Source organism: Dama dama, chromosome 11, assembly GCF_033118175.1.
Source record: "Dama dama isolate Ldn47 chromosome 11, ASM3311817v1, whole genome shotgun sequence".
NCBI lineage: Eukaryota > Metazoa > Chordata > Mammalia > Artiodactyla > Cervidae > Dama > Dama dama.
The window spans coordinates 42827633-42842439 of record NC_083691.1 but is presented as its reverse complement, the minus strand read 5'-3'; the positions used below and the strand labels follow the sequence as shown (position 1 = coordinate 42842439).

The following is a 14807-nucleotide window of genomic DNA, read 5'->3' as shown; positions in this document are numbered from 1 at the left end:
TTAATTTGCTAGTATTTTTTGAAAGCTCAAATCTTTATGCTTAATAGTTAGCTTCATTATTGAGATCACTGTAAGCAATAATATATATGATATATAATATTTTATAACTGAGCTACTTTAAAAATTATGATTAAACCAGACTCTGTCAGATGATAAATCTTACATAGTAGAGAAGTATATTATTTTGGTTCTAGCTGAAGGAAAGAAGCTTAACTACACCACTAGCCAGAAATTGGCTCTTAAAATTCCAAAAGTGTTGAGCCAAGTGTTTCTTAGAATACTACATATTTGAGATATTTTAAATTTACTATGATTAAAAAATAATCTCTAATAATTTTTTTCAAATCTATCTTTGGTTGGACATTAAAGTATTTTTTTTTCTTGCATATATCAGTGTTTCTAAATTGAGGGAAATCAAGTTGAACCTAAAGAAACACAGAAAATAAGAACAGAGTTACGCTAATCTAATTTGCTTTTTCCTTACATTCCCATTTGACATTTATGAGACCCTCTGCCTTGCAGGAAATTCTAAATACATGTGTTTCCTTAAGTTCCTTATTTACTTTTGATTTAGTGACAAAAAGGAACAATAAGAGAGAATCTTGTCTGGAAGGATAAGAAATATAAATATTATAATATTTTTAAATATTATAATATTAAATTTACATATTCTTAAATAGCTATGAAATAAGTAACATTAAATGTGTGACATTCTTATTAGGAATAAAATTACAAATATCCTCAAAATACAGCATAAATACATTTTAAAAATCTAGATGTTATTAAAAATAAAAATAATGTCTTTTTTCCCCAGCATCTATCACACAATATGCTAAAAAAACATACTATAATAGTCACTGAAATTAAGGTTCATAAGCCTGGAACTGAATGATATAACTGTACTGTGAAAAATCTGTCTCTAACATGTAAAAAGTTGAATGTAAACAAAATATAATTTGGATGCTTTATTCTACTCCTTTAGAGCATTGATATTACTGTATTACTAGTGAAATTTTGTCAGAGTGAATCAGATAAGAACATGGTATTCTATTCCTGGTGTCTTAGCCAAAGAGTAACAAATCCTAAAATCACTCATTCAAAGTTACTGGAGAATACAAATATCTTAAATATGTAAATCAGTAGACACTTATTGACATATCTAAAAAAACAGTAAAATTAAAACAAAATCTATATAATCTACCCTACCTTGAAAGTAGTTGCTAAAAGAAAATTACATATTAATGTATTCTCAAGAAGGACAAAAATGACACTAGGCTTTATCCATTGTTTGGGTTACCCTGCCTTTTTTCTACAGTAAAAATAATCTAGTGTTAAGTCTATCTTTTTTAATAAACTATATATTTCATCTAGGTCCGTGAAGGGAAGGTTCTTCAAATAATCTAAACAAGTATGTACTCTATAAAACATAATAAAGATGATGCTGTTAAAAAAAATTTTTAGAGAGAAAAAAAAGCAAAATAGCTAGAAACTCATCTGCAGTGAGTCAGTAAGTGATTCAAGAATGAAAATATTTAAATGTTAGTTTGAGGTATAAAGTACGTAACTGTAACTATGAAGTTCATTAGTACTATAACCCCAAACCAACAATGAAATAGCATTTTAATGAATTACTGCTTGGTATTACCTCTATACCTCTCCCCACTGTTTGGGTCTCTTAGACCAGTTCTGACTTACAAGCTTCTCTACTTAGCTTGGATCTCATGGTCAATAACATGTTTAATTTTCTCCTTGCTCATCCATCTTCAGTACAATCTGTCTTTGCTTTTGTTTCTGGCTGCAGAATACTGTCAGAGAAAATGTATGTAAAACATGCAGATTATATATTTATGAGTTCCAATCTCAAATGAGGCTCTGCTCAGCAGTCCTTTCACTTCTTTATCCTCAAGCACTTCTCTTTCCCAATTCCCACAGTATTTATAACAAATTTCATTACTTTCATGTTCCCTAGCTTACCTCCAATCTCATGCTCAAAAAGTAACTATCTACCACATATCAATAAAATAAGGCCCTCAGATATGACTTCTTCCATTCATACCCTAATATACCTAATTCTCACCTATACACAACTCCTAAACCTTCTGAGTACATTATAAGATGTCTGCTCTTTTCCAGAGCTAATCCCCCAACCTGCTGTTCTTGATCTCATCTTTCTCCACTCCAAGACCTTGTTCTATGAATTATTTCCTGACTCTCCTATTGTCAATTTCACCAATTCATTAAAAAATAAAAAGTCAAGTACTAAAGTTCTTTCCTTCAGCTCTATCTATTCAAGCTAACTTGTCTTATCTCTTCACTGGCAAACCTCTATTCTCTTTCTTGTCTACCTCCTTAGCAATCCACCTTTCATCTTCACCACTTACTTGGCTCTAGAAAAGGTGAGAAATGCCTTGATTTCTAAATGCAGTTGCTAATATTCAGCCTTCCTGCTCTCACTGCTCTCAAAAGTCAGCAAAGATAATAAATATAGACAGAATGAAAAAATAGAAATATCACTATTTATAATTCTCCAATGCAATGGCTGATTCAAGCAAAGGTGATTAATGGGGATGCTAAAACCATAAGTTTAAAAGATTGTTAGGAACATGATATTTACATGGCCACAAAATAGCACAAAGTCAATCATGTATTAAATAGTAGAGATCTGTCAGTGCTTACCAAGTGATTAAGCTGGAGTCACCAACAGAGGACAGCCTGGTATTAGGTGTCTCCTAATATGATAAAGTGATAGGTGTATATATATATATATATATATATATATATATATATATATATATATATATATATATATATATATATATATATATCACCTGTTTTATATTATCATCAGGAATATTCTACCAGAATTGAATAAAAAAAAAAAAAGACTAATTCAGAATATGCAATATACCTGAGGACAAACACCTCTACTTTTCAAATGCTAAACCCAAGAAAGGGAGACAATGAGACTAGTCCAGACTGAGAAAAACTAAAGAGACATAGAAGCCAAATGCAACACATGACACTTGACTGAATCTTGCACTAAAGGGAGAAAAAAATCTGTAAAGAATTTTGGAACAAATCGGAGAATTTAAGTATGGACTATATGTTGAATAATGTTATTGAGCAATTGTTGATATTATTAGGTATCATGATCGTATTGTGGTTATATAAGAGACATTACAGGGACATTCTCTGTAACTGGGAGATACACGCTTAAGTATTAAGAATGAAGCACTGTAATATCCATATCCTGTTACCAGGTTTGGCAAAAGGTGTGTGTGTTCATTCTACTATTCTTTTGACTTTTTTGTGAGTTTAAAACTTTTCAGTAATAATAATATGAATCAATGGACCAACGAAGGCTTACTAAAAACTGAAGATAAGCAGAAATGAGTCAGTTAGATGAAGGGGAGAAAGAGTGTGATAAGGAGAACCCTTAAGGAACAGGGAATAATAAGTACAAGGGTTTGGAGGGAAGAGAGAGCCAAGTGTCAGAAACCACAAGTAATTCAATCTGTTTATTTAAGGGGAGCAGGGAGTTGTGGAGAGTCACTGGCCTAGAGAGATAAATTGGGAAAAGAACTTAAATGAATTTATAAATCTGCTAAAGCAATAAGGAATATGAGTTTCATCAATAGGATAAAAGAAAATCACAGAAATAAACTGAGGAATGATATAATCAAATTTTCCCTAAGAAAGATCACTGATTGTAACACTGAGAATGGACTGGAGAGAAGACTAAAAGAGATGAAATAGGAATAGTTAGTGAGAGAAATAGTAAGAGATGACAACAGCCTAAACTCAGATAATAGTAGAGAAGATGGAGAAAACTGGATGGATTTTATATCTTTCTCTATTTCTAACTGCTTGTGAGCATTCCATACCCAAATTTGTAACTGCTTACTGGGTTTATCTTTACCCGCAAGTCTCAGAGACACCTAAAATTCAAGATATCCAAAACTTAAATTCACTATCTTTATCCAACCTTCTCTACCTTCCTTCTCTATCTAGCTCAGTAAATAACACCATCTATGTAGCTTACCAAAATCACTGCAGATGGTGATTGCAGCAATGAAATTAAAAGACGCTTACTCCTTGGAAGCAAAGTTATGACCAACCTAGACAGCATATTAAAAAGCAGAGACATTACTTTGCCAACAAAGGTCCGTCTAGTCAAGGCTATGGTTTTTCCAGTGGTCATGTATGGATGTGAGAGTTGGACTATAAAGAAAGCTGAGCGCCGAATTGATGGTTTTGAACTGTGGTGTTGGAGAAGACTCTTGAGAGTCCCTTGGACTGCAAGGAGATTCAACCAGTCCATCCTAAAGGAGATCAGTCCTGGGTATTCATTGGAAGGACTAATGTTGAAGTTGAAACTCCAATACTTTGGCCACATGATGCGAAGAGCTGACTCATTGGAAAAGACCCTGATGGTGGGAAAGACTGAGGGCAGGAGGAGAAGGGGACGACAGAGGATGAGACGGTTGGATGGCATCACCAACTCGATGCACAAGGGTTTGGGTGGACTCCGGGAGGTGGTGATGGACAGGGAGGCCTGGCATGCTGTGGTTCATGGGGTCGCAAAGAGTCGGACACGACTGAGCAACTGAACTGAACTGATGTAGCTTGCCAAGCTAAAGACAAATAGGGCCAACTTAACTCTTTGACCTCTCTACATTCTTCAATTTCTACACCAACTTTAACTGTCCTATGCACTCCACTCTTAATCACAAATCCAGTCCTTGCTCTCCATTCCAACTGACACTGCTATAGCTTAGCATTTTATTTAGCCAAACTGAAAAACAAAACAAAACAAACCAGGTCACAAACTTTATTGATAACTAATATGATTTCAAAATTATTCACTCCATAGGAGAAAAACATTATAAAACATGATGTATTAGAATATTCATATACAAACACCCAATCTCTGAACTTAGTTTTAATCAAAAAGCTAACTAATTGAACATAAATTATTCAAATCAGTAGCATTTATGACATGAAAATTTACCCCCACTTTCTACAATCTGATTTTTTTTTTTGGCCACGCCAGCTGTGGCTTGCAGGATCTCAGTTCCCCAACAACTTAACCTGGGTCACAGCAGTGAAAGCCTGGAATTCTAACCACTAGACCACCAGGGAAGTCCCTACAATCTGATTATTTTTTAAGTTCACCATGAAGTGAAATTGAGAGCGAAATCGCTCAGTCGTGTCCGACTCTTTGCGACCCCATGGACTGTAGCCTGCCAGGCTCTTCTATCCATGGGATTTTCCAGGCAAGAATACTGAAATGGGTTGCCATTAAAGTTCACCATACTTTTTTAAAAATCCTACCAATACCACAACGTGACTTATTTTGAATACTGTCTCCAACCATTCTACCCTCATGCTGTCCAAAAAAATCTCACTGGATAGCTGGAACACTGTTTCATCTTCAGTTTTACTTTTGTATGATTGTGAAGGAAAACTGACCAGTTTAACAAAATTCTAAGATTACATTTCTCCCATCTATTTCAAGTATTTCAGTTAATCCAACTCTAAATGTACAACATGGATTACTAAACATATAGAAAAATCAAAACATCTCTTTATTGTATACAAAAGGATGTTGAAAAATAATAAAGAAACAAATCTAGAAATAAATGAGATTTTACAAATAGTGGATAGGTTTAAAACCCCTATGTCTTCAATTAAATCCTCACATGTGAAGAGCAATTACCAGTGGTAGAAAAATTCTTCTAGAAAAAAGAAAGGCACGAATAATAAATGAAGGCAGAAGGAATTATTCCCAATAAGGGAAATGATCCAGGATAACTATTGTTTACTCTTGGTAAGGTCAAAACTTTTTGTATAAGGCACTTCTGAAATTTTTAATTCTTAAATCATACATTTTTAATGGCTTTTCAAACAGCATATTTTGAAAACAAGGTAATCTTTCCTTGATAACTCAATTTCACCATTTTAATAATCTGTTTTATATTATGGTGATACCCTCAGGTATCACCTGAAGGAAGTCAGTCTGCCCCTAGGTGAAAGAGCTTCAAATTATGGTGATAATACTAGTGCCAATATTTTGGCCACCTGATGTGAAGAACTGACTCTTTGGCAAAGACCCTGATGCTGGGAAAGACTGAAAGCAGGAAGAGAAGGGGATGACAGAGGATGAGATGGTTGGATAGCATCACCAAATCGATGGACATGGGTCTGAGCAAACTCAGGGAGTAGGTAATGGACAGGGAAGCCTGGCGAGCTGCAGTCCATGGGCTTGCCAAGAGTCAGACACAACTGTGACTGAACTGAACTGACTAGTTCTTTCACTAGTTTGTTATCAATATATTTTTAGAACTCTCTTCTCCCTAAAGACGTTTTCAGCAGTTACTTCTCTGCCTTGCTTTCTATATTCCTGCTTCAGCACCATCTATATCCCTTTCTAATTTGAATCTTCTGAAACAAGTAACTTTTTTAAATTAATTGAAACATAATTAACATATAACATTATATTAGTTTCAGGTACAGTAACTAACTCATATAGTATTTTATAGCTGACATAGCATCTTAACACATTACCTCATTTAATTCTCACAATAACTTTAAAACACAAAAATTATCACTATTCCTACCTTATATATGAGACAACTAAGGCTCAGAAAGATTGAGTAATTTATCTAATAAAGTCATAAGGTTGGTAAATAACAGAAGTGATTCCAACTTTTCAATCTCCTTTCATCACCAAATTAAGCTTGCTATAAAGAAATTAAATAAGAGTCAAAAGTGAGGCCTAGGACTTCCCTGGTGGTACTGTGGCAAAGGGGGCTTCCCCAGTGGCTCAGACGTTAAAGAACCTACCTGCAATGCAGGAGATCCAGGTTCGAGCCCTAAGTCCGGAAGAACCCTGGAGAAGGGAATGGCTATCCACTCTAGTATTCTTGCCAGCAGAATCCCATGGACACAGAAGCCTGGCAGGCTACAGTCCACCGGGTCGCAAAGAGTCAGACAAGACTTATGACTAACACTTTCACTTTCACTCTCACTGTGGTAAAGAAACTGCCTGCCAATGCAGGGGTCACCAGTTCCATCCCTGGTCCAGTCCCACATGCCGTTGGGGCAACTAAGCCCATGCTCCACAACTAATGAGCCCATATTCTGCAACTACTGAAGCCTGTTCGCCTAGAGCCTATGCTCCACAATAAGAGAAGCCATTGCAATGAAAAGCCTGAGAACCACAATGAAGAGTAGAACTGCTCACTGCAACTAGAGAAAGCCTGCATGCAGCAATCAAGACAAGCACAACCAATAAGAAATACTTTTTTTTTTAAAGTGGGGCCAATAAGAAAAAAAAGATGAGATTCATGAGTAAGCTTTGAATTTTTCTGCATCATAATATACATTATTAATTAATTAAAACACAGCTTACTTCTCTTCTTGGCAGTTGAAGCTACCAGAAAAAAAATTATCTAAGTAAAGAAAATACTATTTATTTTCAATTCAAAAACCTATGTACCAGTAATGAACAAGTCAAAACATAATAGCTCAAATCTGCAATAAAATAAGGCTGCCATTTTCAGAAAGAAATCAATTCTTTTACTTCAGATTTGAAGACTACTAAGCAAACTAAAAAGATATCTGCATTATGTCACAGATTTTCCCCTCACTGCCTCCTCCTGCAAAAAGAGAGAATTGCCAGAGGACCTAAAGTTTAATCTTACCCACCAAACAATGCCCAGAGAATATTTTCCCATCTGATGGAAGTCAGGAACATTAGCTCAGGCCCTTTCCAGAATCATGCAAACCACAGATTTAGAACATTACTGATATTTAGGGTCGGATAATTCTTTGTTGTGTGTGTCAGTAGGTTGAGGGGGGCAGGGTGGAGTAGGATATGTCATGCACATTATAGGATATTTAGCAACATTCCTGGATAGAAGCCAACAGCACCCAACCCTCAGTTGTGACAAGAAAAAATGTCTCTGGACATTTCCAAATATCCCTTGGAGGGCAAAACTGCCCCTCTGATTTAAAAGTTAGGGCCCTAGGTCTTGAAACAGGAGAACTCCAACCAGCCCTGTCTAATTTTTTTTAAATTGTGTTTCTAAAATATGGATTTTTTAAAAATTAAGATGGTAACAGTACAAAAAGATACCTAAATAATGTATATGCCATCCTCCTTTAGTTTAAAGCCTTTTATAGGATTTTGTAACATGAATCACATGTATTGTCCCCTTCCTCCCTCCATCCCAAAGATATGGAAATGTCCAGTTCTCTCACTACTCTGCTAGTAAAATGTCAAATACATACATCCATATATACGTACATACTTATATACACATAAGATCTTAACAGTTCTAACTTGCAAATCCCCATTTCTTGCTTTACATGGTCACACTGTGGTTCTTGAGTCATGTGTCCTAGAGATTCAAGCTTCCACTCCAGATTTCCTCATCTGGTTCCTGCCATCTATTTGTGAAGGAAGTAGAAAGTATGCAGATGACCTTTAAGATCTTTTCAACTCTAACATCCAATGGCAAAAACACTCCTTCAACTTTTACCTACTGATTCCCAGCTGACTAAACCACCTCCCTCAGATCACTGAAGTCATTCATGCTAACTTTTTTCTTTCTCCAGTAGTAATCTATGATGAATACAATCAAACAGGATGGCAACTGTTTAAAATATCACTTTTTAATACCAGTGATCAGTTGATTATTTCCTGACTTAAACTATTTTAAATATGGAAATTAATTTTAAAAGAAAAACTTTTCAGGGAGTGATACTGTATATATGAGTGAACCATAACAGGCAAATATTGAGATGGAAAGTAGATTAGTGGTTGCCTAGGTCCGGGGGTAGGGTGGAGTGGTGAGAATGAGGAGTAACTGCTAATGGGCAGAGGTTTCTTTTTGGGGTGATGAAAATGTTCTAAAATTAGATTATGGTAATGGTTGCACAACTATGTAAATAACCTAAAAATGGGTGAATTTAATACTTTAAGTAAGTGCAGTTTACTCAATAGTTTGTAAAAAGCTTAAAGCAGAAAAAGAATTTTAATTAACTCTTATTGATACAAAAAGAATGTCATTAAGAACAAATTCTGCAAAGTTTCCCATTTCAAGAGTTGTGTAAGATTTGATTTTAATTGACATAAAAACTTAATACCTATCCAGAAATTAACTTTTCCAGAAAATAAACAAATACAAATTTAATCATCTTTTCCTAATAAACTTTGGATACCTTAAACGCAATGAAAAACATTTCAGAAAGCCAAATGTTAGGGTAACAAAACCTCTCTAAGACCAAAATATATTAATATCATCATTGACAACGAAACAGGGACAGTCTTTATAGTTTTGTTGTAGTGCACTCACTATAAAGAAAACCACAGAGATATTTTTAACTTCTTTTAAAAGTGATCCTCAGGTTGTAATATCTGTCCTGATAACACAATAATTCTGAAATTAACAGATTATCATTTTAAAATAGCCAAATCACAATAAAATCGCAAACATCTAATCCCTTAGACCACAACTATCAAGCACCCAAAATTTGCACACATTGATTTTTACCAAAACCTATCATAAGCAATGATGACAACGATGAACAATCAATAATACCTATTTCAAGGAAATCAGAATCTGACTGCAATCAAACAAATCCCATCATTCCATCTTACAAGTCATTAAGGCTCTTCAAGCTACTTTTCCAAATAGAACACTTCATCAGATATAAAAGTCAACCTGAATGTCCGTCAAAATCTGCAATTTAAGTTACCACAGTAACATTTCTCAGTACACTATCATGACATCACTTGCCATTTTAAAGCATTTACTATTAAGACTGCCCTGGGGTTTGACAAATCAGACACAGAACCAATTAAAAACAAAACACAAAAACATTCCAACTGAATTCTTCGAAAGTGAAGAAAGCCTCAATAAAGACCAAAATAAAGCTAGTTAATGGGGAACTCTTAAAAACAAACTGCAACCCGGGTCAGCCAAAATTCTAAAAATACCATCCCAAACTGAGCACACGAACAGGCCAAGTGTTAATTGTAATGGGCAGGCAAAAGTTCCCCTGTCAACGACAGGAGGGCAGGCAAGGCCTGATCAATGCAGAGACGGAAAGACGTATAACTGAAGAAAATTAATTATTGAGCAAAATGACTGCGAGCTAAACTGCCAAACTGCAAAACACCGAGTTATTTTCTGGGCTGGCCATCTCCAGGAAGAAAAATGACTTTTTAAATTTAAATTATTCCAGTAGGATCAAAAAGCGGCTTAAGGGCCCGGCTAGAAAAAGAAAGGGAAAGTTTGGGGGTAGCGTCTAAGAAGGGTGGTGGAAGTTCCACAGCCGAAATCCCAAGAGGGGCGAGAGGGGCGAGAGGGGCGAGAGCGGCGTCGCAGCCGCCGGCTAGGGGAGAAGAGTACAGCTGCCGGCCCGGATCCCGGCGGGAGATTGAGAAGGAAGAGGAGGAGGTGCTGGCCGGGAGGAATGGAAGCTTCGGCGCTGGTCAGTTGTGACCGAAACTCCGCCGGCTCGGGCCTGGGAGGAGACAGAGGGGGTGGGGTCTCGGTCCTCCCTCCGCGGGAAGTCGGGGCGAGGGTGGGCCGCGAAACGCTGGGGGCCGCGTGGGGCCGGCCCGACACCTACCTGCGGGTCCCGGGCAGCCGCCCCAGAGCGAGGCCTAGTGCATCGCCGCCGCCTCCAAGCCTCCACGTCGCGCCGAGGCTGCCGCTCCGCGGCCGCCGCCGCCCGGAGCCCGGCTGGGCCCGAGCCCGGCTTCCCGCCCCCGACCCGCGCCGGCTGGCCCGTCGGCCGGGGGAGCACAGGGCCGCCCTCTGGAGCCCAGCTCCGCTCGGGGGTGAGAGGCGGCAGCGGCGGCTCCTTCACGTCTCTCCCGGGTGTCCTGTCAGCCAGCAGTTTCCCCCGGGTCCGCAGCGCCGCCTCCGCCGCTGCTGCCACCGCCTCTCCCACATCCCCGGCCTCCAGAGGAGCCGCCGCCGCCGCCGCCGCCGCCGCGCCGCGACCACTACCCCTAGCGATTCTGCTCCCCGCTCTACTGCTTCTCCTCACCCCGCCCGCCCGCCTCGGTCTGGCTAGGTCCGGGGAGACAGCGCCGGAGGCCGCCGCGAGGCCTCCGCAGCCCCCAGCCCACAATCCACCGCGCGGCTCCACCGGGGCGGGAGGCCGCGGCCCGGGCCGGGGGGAGCGCTTGCCGTCTCGGGAGAGGGCCGGGCCTGGCGCGGGCGCCGCCGGCGTTACCCCGGAGCGGGGAATACCCCGCGCGGCTGCTCGGCGCCTCCTCTAATCTCTAATAACCCCCAGGCAGATACAGAAACCCAAGCTGAACTCGACTTTTCCCTGCGACCCCTCCCCCACCCCCAGGTGCTCTCGGCTGCAGCCAGGTGCCGCTCGCCGCCTTCCCGGGTCGGTATGCGACCCCTCAGGGTGGCCCTCGCCCAACCCCTAGACCAACAGACACCAAACATCCCTCAGTCACCCAGCACCTATTAAAGTAGGTACTTCCACAATATTTCCACCTCTCCTTTCACCCCTTTTAAAGTGAAGGCTGTTCAGAGTTTCCCGGTTAAGTGTCCTTTGAAAGGTTTAAGGTCACCCCCTCCCCAACAATCCACTGGACTCGAAACAGTGCGCTCCCTATGGAGGCCTTCTCCCACCAAATCCCAGGTTTTGCCCTAGTTGCAGGCCTTCTCTCAGGTACCCATCACACTTCTCTAGCCGTGAAATCAGTTCTTCCAGCTCTTTGACTGAAATACTTGAAGAGTGTATGTGTGTATTATTAATACCTCCTCACTATGATTCTCAACAGTTACCCAATTTAGCCTGGTTTTGGAGGGCTGGTGATCTTAATCCAGTTAATAGAATCCACAAGAAAGAGAATGTGTTAGGATACTTTTTAAAAGAGAGAAAAGGGCCTTTTGAATGCTTATTTTATCACATAGTGTGTTCTGTGTGTTTTATCAAATCAAAAATGAAAATGTAACTCTTACCGTTGGAAACTGAAAAAAAAGTTTTCAATTTCACTTCTAAGAAGTCATTTTGAAAACTGCAAACATAACTCTTTGTGAAATAGTATTTTACCCACTAAAGAGCTAAAGTTGGGGGAGGGGAAGGACAATAGAGAAGAAAGCAACAAAAATAGTTGAGAGGAAATTCTTAACTTTATATTGTTCTAAATTCAATTTTCTACAGTTTTGTAATGAGAATGAGAACAATAATCTCCAATATGAACTAAATTTAGCTATAAAAATAATAAAGAAACCCTCCTAAATCCTGGATAAAACCAGATGAGTTTACATTACACACATTACATACATTACACAAGGAAGGACTCACCAAATTTCACCAAAGGCCAGAAAGGAAAATAATTCACTTTAAATTTAGAATCAGTTCATAGATTATACTATGAAATGGATGCAACAGGTTCCTATATTTTGAAACCACATCAGGAAACCAACGGTAGTTCAAAGCTGCCTTATACCCAGTGGTTTGGCCTTTTAAAAAATACTTGCACTTATACCCGGCCTTGCTCCAAAAAAGATTCCAAGTTGCCGTAGTTGGCACTTGGGTTAGAGAATAGCTATGAAGTATCTCTCAGACAGTAGCACAAGACACACAGGTTTGCTTTCCTCATCATCCATTTGTAGATAACAAACCATAGGAAGAAAATACATGTTGAGTATTGCACTTAGTTCTTTCAGGGATCCAGCATGGTTTTATTTTCACTAATCCACAGAACAGTTCGTAATCATGAATCTAAATCTAAAACTAAATGCTGATAATCAGGTTTGCCAAAAACATAACAAAAGACTATTAACTGGATAAGGAATTTAATTTAGAAGTAGGTATATTTCAGATTAATACGTTCACTTGTTATCCCTTAAATCATTGCAGTATTAAAAAGAAAAGCCAAGTTGAAAACAAATGTGTAAAGGTATGTAATTAATATTAATTTCCAGAAAGCACAGATCACAGAAAATTAAGAAAAACTGATACAAACCATTATTGCCCTCAAATGAAGCAAATATCAAGGTGATATTTAGCTACCCTATTACTAACAGTGTATCTGGCATTATCTTTATTAAACCTGTTGAGAATTGTGAATGGTGATAGTCCCCAGGGTCAGATATTCTCATTAGGTGGAGAACGGGCAAATTTTCTAATGCTGCAACACCTATGAAAGGCCTGTTATGTTTGCTATATGTTCAGCACGTATTTGTGTATGGGGCAATTGTGAGACTAACATGTTTCTCAACCAGTGAATACCATGTTTAATGACTTGACAGAAACTATACTTTCATATGCCAATATAAATACAGAAGGGGAAGGGAACATAGTTGTAGGAACAATCAGAAAAATAATTTTTCAGTTTAGTTAGATATGAGCACCAGCCCCTCTTTTCTCTACAATGTGTGTGCACACTCAGTCACGTCCGACTCTGCGACCCCATGGACTGTAGCCCACCAGGTTCCTGCATTGGGGCAGATTCTTTACCACTGAGCCACCTGGGAAGCTCTTTTTCTAAACAGCAAACCTTAAACCTATCAAATGGAAACCCATTCAAGTTTTCTAACTTACTCTATAGCTCATACTTGTGTGCATGCTGTCACTCAGTCATGTCCAACTATTTGCTACACCATGGACTGTAGCCCACCAGGATCCTCTGTGCCTGTGTAGAATTCTCCAGGCACGAATACTGGAGTAGGTTGCCATTTCCTAGTCCAGGGGATCTCCCAACCCAAGGATCAAACCTGCGTCTCTTGGTCTCTTGTGTCTCCTGCATTGGCAGGTGGATTCTTTACTACCGTGCCACCTAGGAAGCCCCTAAATGTGTATAATTACATTGTGTGTTTTTCTATGAATATAAATTACCATTGGTACAAAGTCAACATGCATTCAAGCACTAAAAGTATTATGCTGGTAGTAATTTCATCAAGGCTTTATTTTTTTATCCAATGCCCTGAATTATTTGATCCATCATGTTTCAGCTATTCTAAGATGTAACAGTGTTTTAAAGTCACAATTTATAGCATGATAAAACTTGAAACTATGTTTTAATATCTCTTCATATCTAATGTGGGACTATTGGAAAACTTTCCAGTTTACTTTGAGTATGGTATAAGATGTTAAAACTAAATGTGTGGATAAGCAACAGAACTCTTATGATAGCTCATGTGATAATAATACACTCAATAATTGTTGGGACTCATAATTTTTCAATATATCATCATTGCTTGTATCTTCTAAGTCAGCTGCTTGATTACTTTGGAAACTATTATTTAACTCTGTTAAACTGCCCTGTTACATTTATCTTTCATGCTGATATTCCAATTTTCATTTGATTACCATAAAAATAGCAACTACCATTTACTAAGAATTTACTGTGCTCCAAGATAGGGAAAACCAAGGTAGCATGGTATATTAGTCTTCTGTTACTGTGTACAAATTACCACAAAGTTAGTAGTTTAAAATAACACATACTTATTATGTTATAGTTTCTGTGAATCAGGAGTCTGGGCACAGCCTAGCTTAGTCTGGTGCTCATGGTCTCATAAGAGTGCAATCAAAATATCAGTCAGGCTGTGTTCTCATTTGGAGCTTTGACTGGGGGAAGAATCTGCTTCCAAGGTGATACATGTTGTTGGCAGAATTACTTTTCTTGCGATTGTATGAGAATCATAGTTTCTTGCAGGCTGGGGACTGCCCTCAGCTCCTAAGAGGCCTCTTGCAATTCCCTGCCATATAGGTTTTCTCACTATAGCTGATTACTTCATCCAACCAGCAAGGAGGGT

General features: G+C 38.6%; 1 protein-coding gene across 3 annotated transcripts in view; it reads right to left on the bottom strand.

Annotated features, from left to right (window-relative positions):
• LOC133064753 (vacuolar protein sorting-associated protein 54-like) overlaps positions 1 to 10759 on the bottom strand; it is a 54977-nt gene extending 44218 nt beyond the window's left edge. For 2 of the 3 annotated variants that reach the window (XM_061155196.1, XM_061155198.1), the window contains exon 1: positions 6847 to 6871. The gene's annotated coding sequence lies outside the window, so the exon portion shown is untranslated. Of the gene's footprint in view, positions 1 to 6846; positions 6872 to 10644 lie in introns of those variants that run through there. The other variant, XM_061155197.1, reaches the window with a different exon arrangement.
• Positions 10760 to 14807: the final 4048 nt, after the last annotated feature.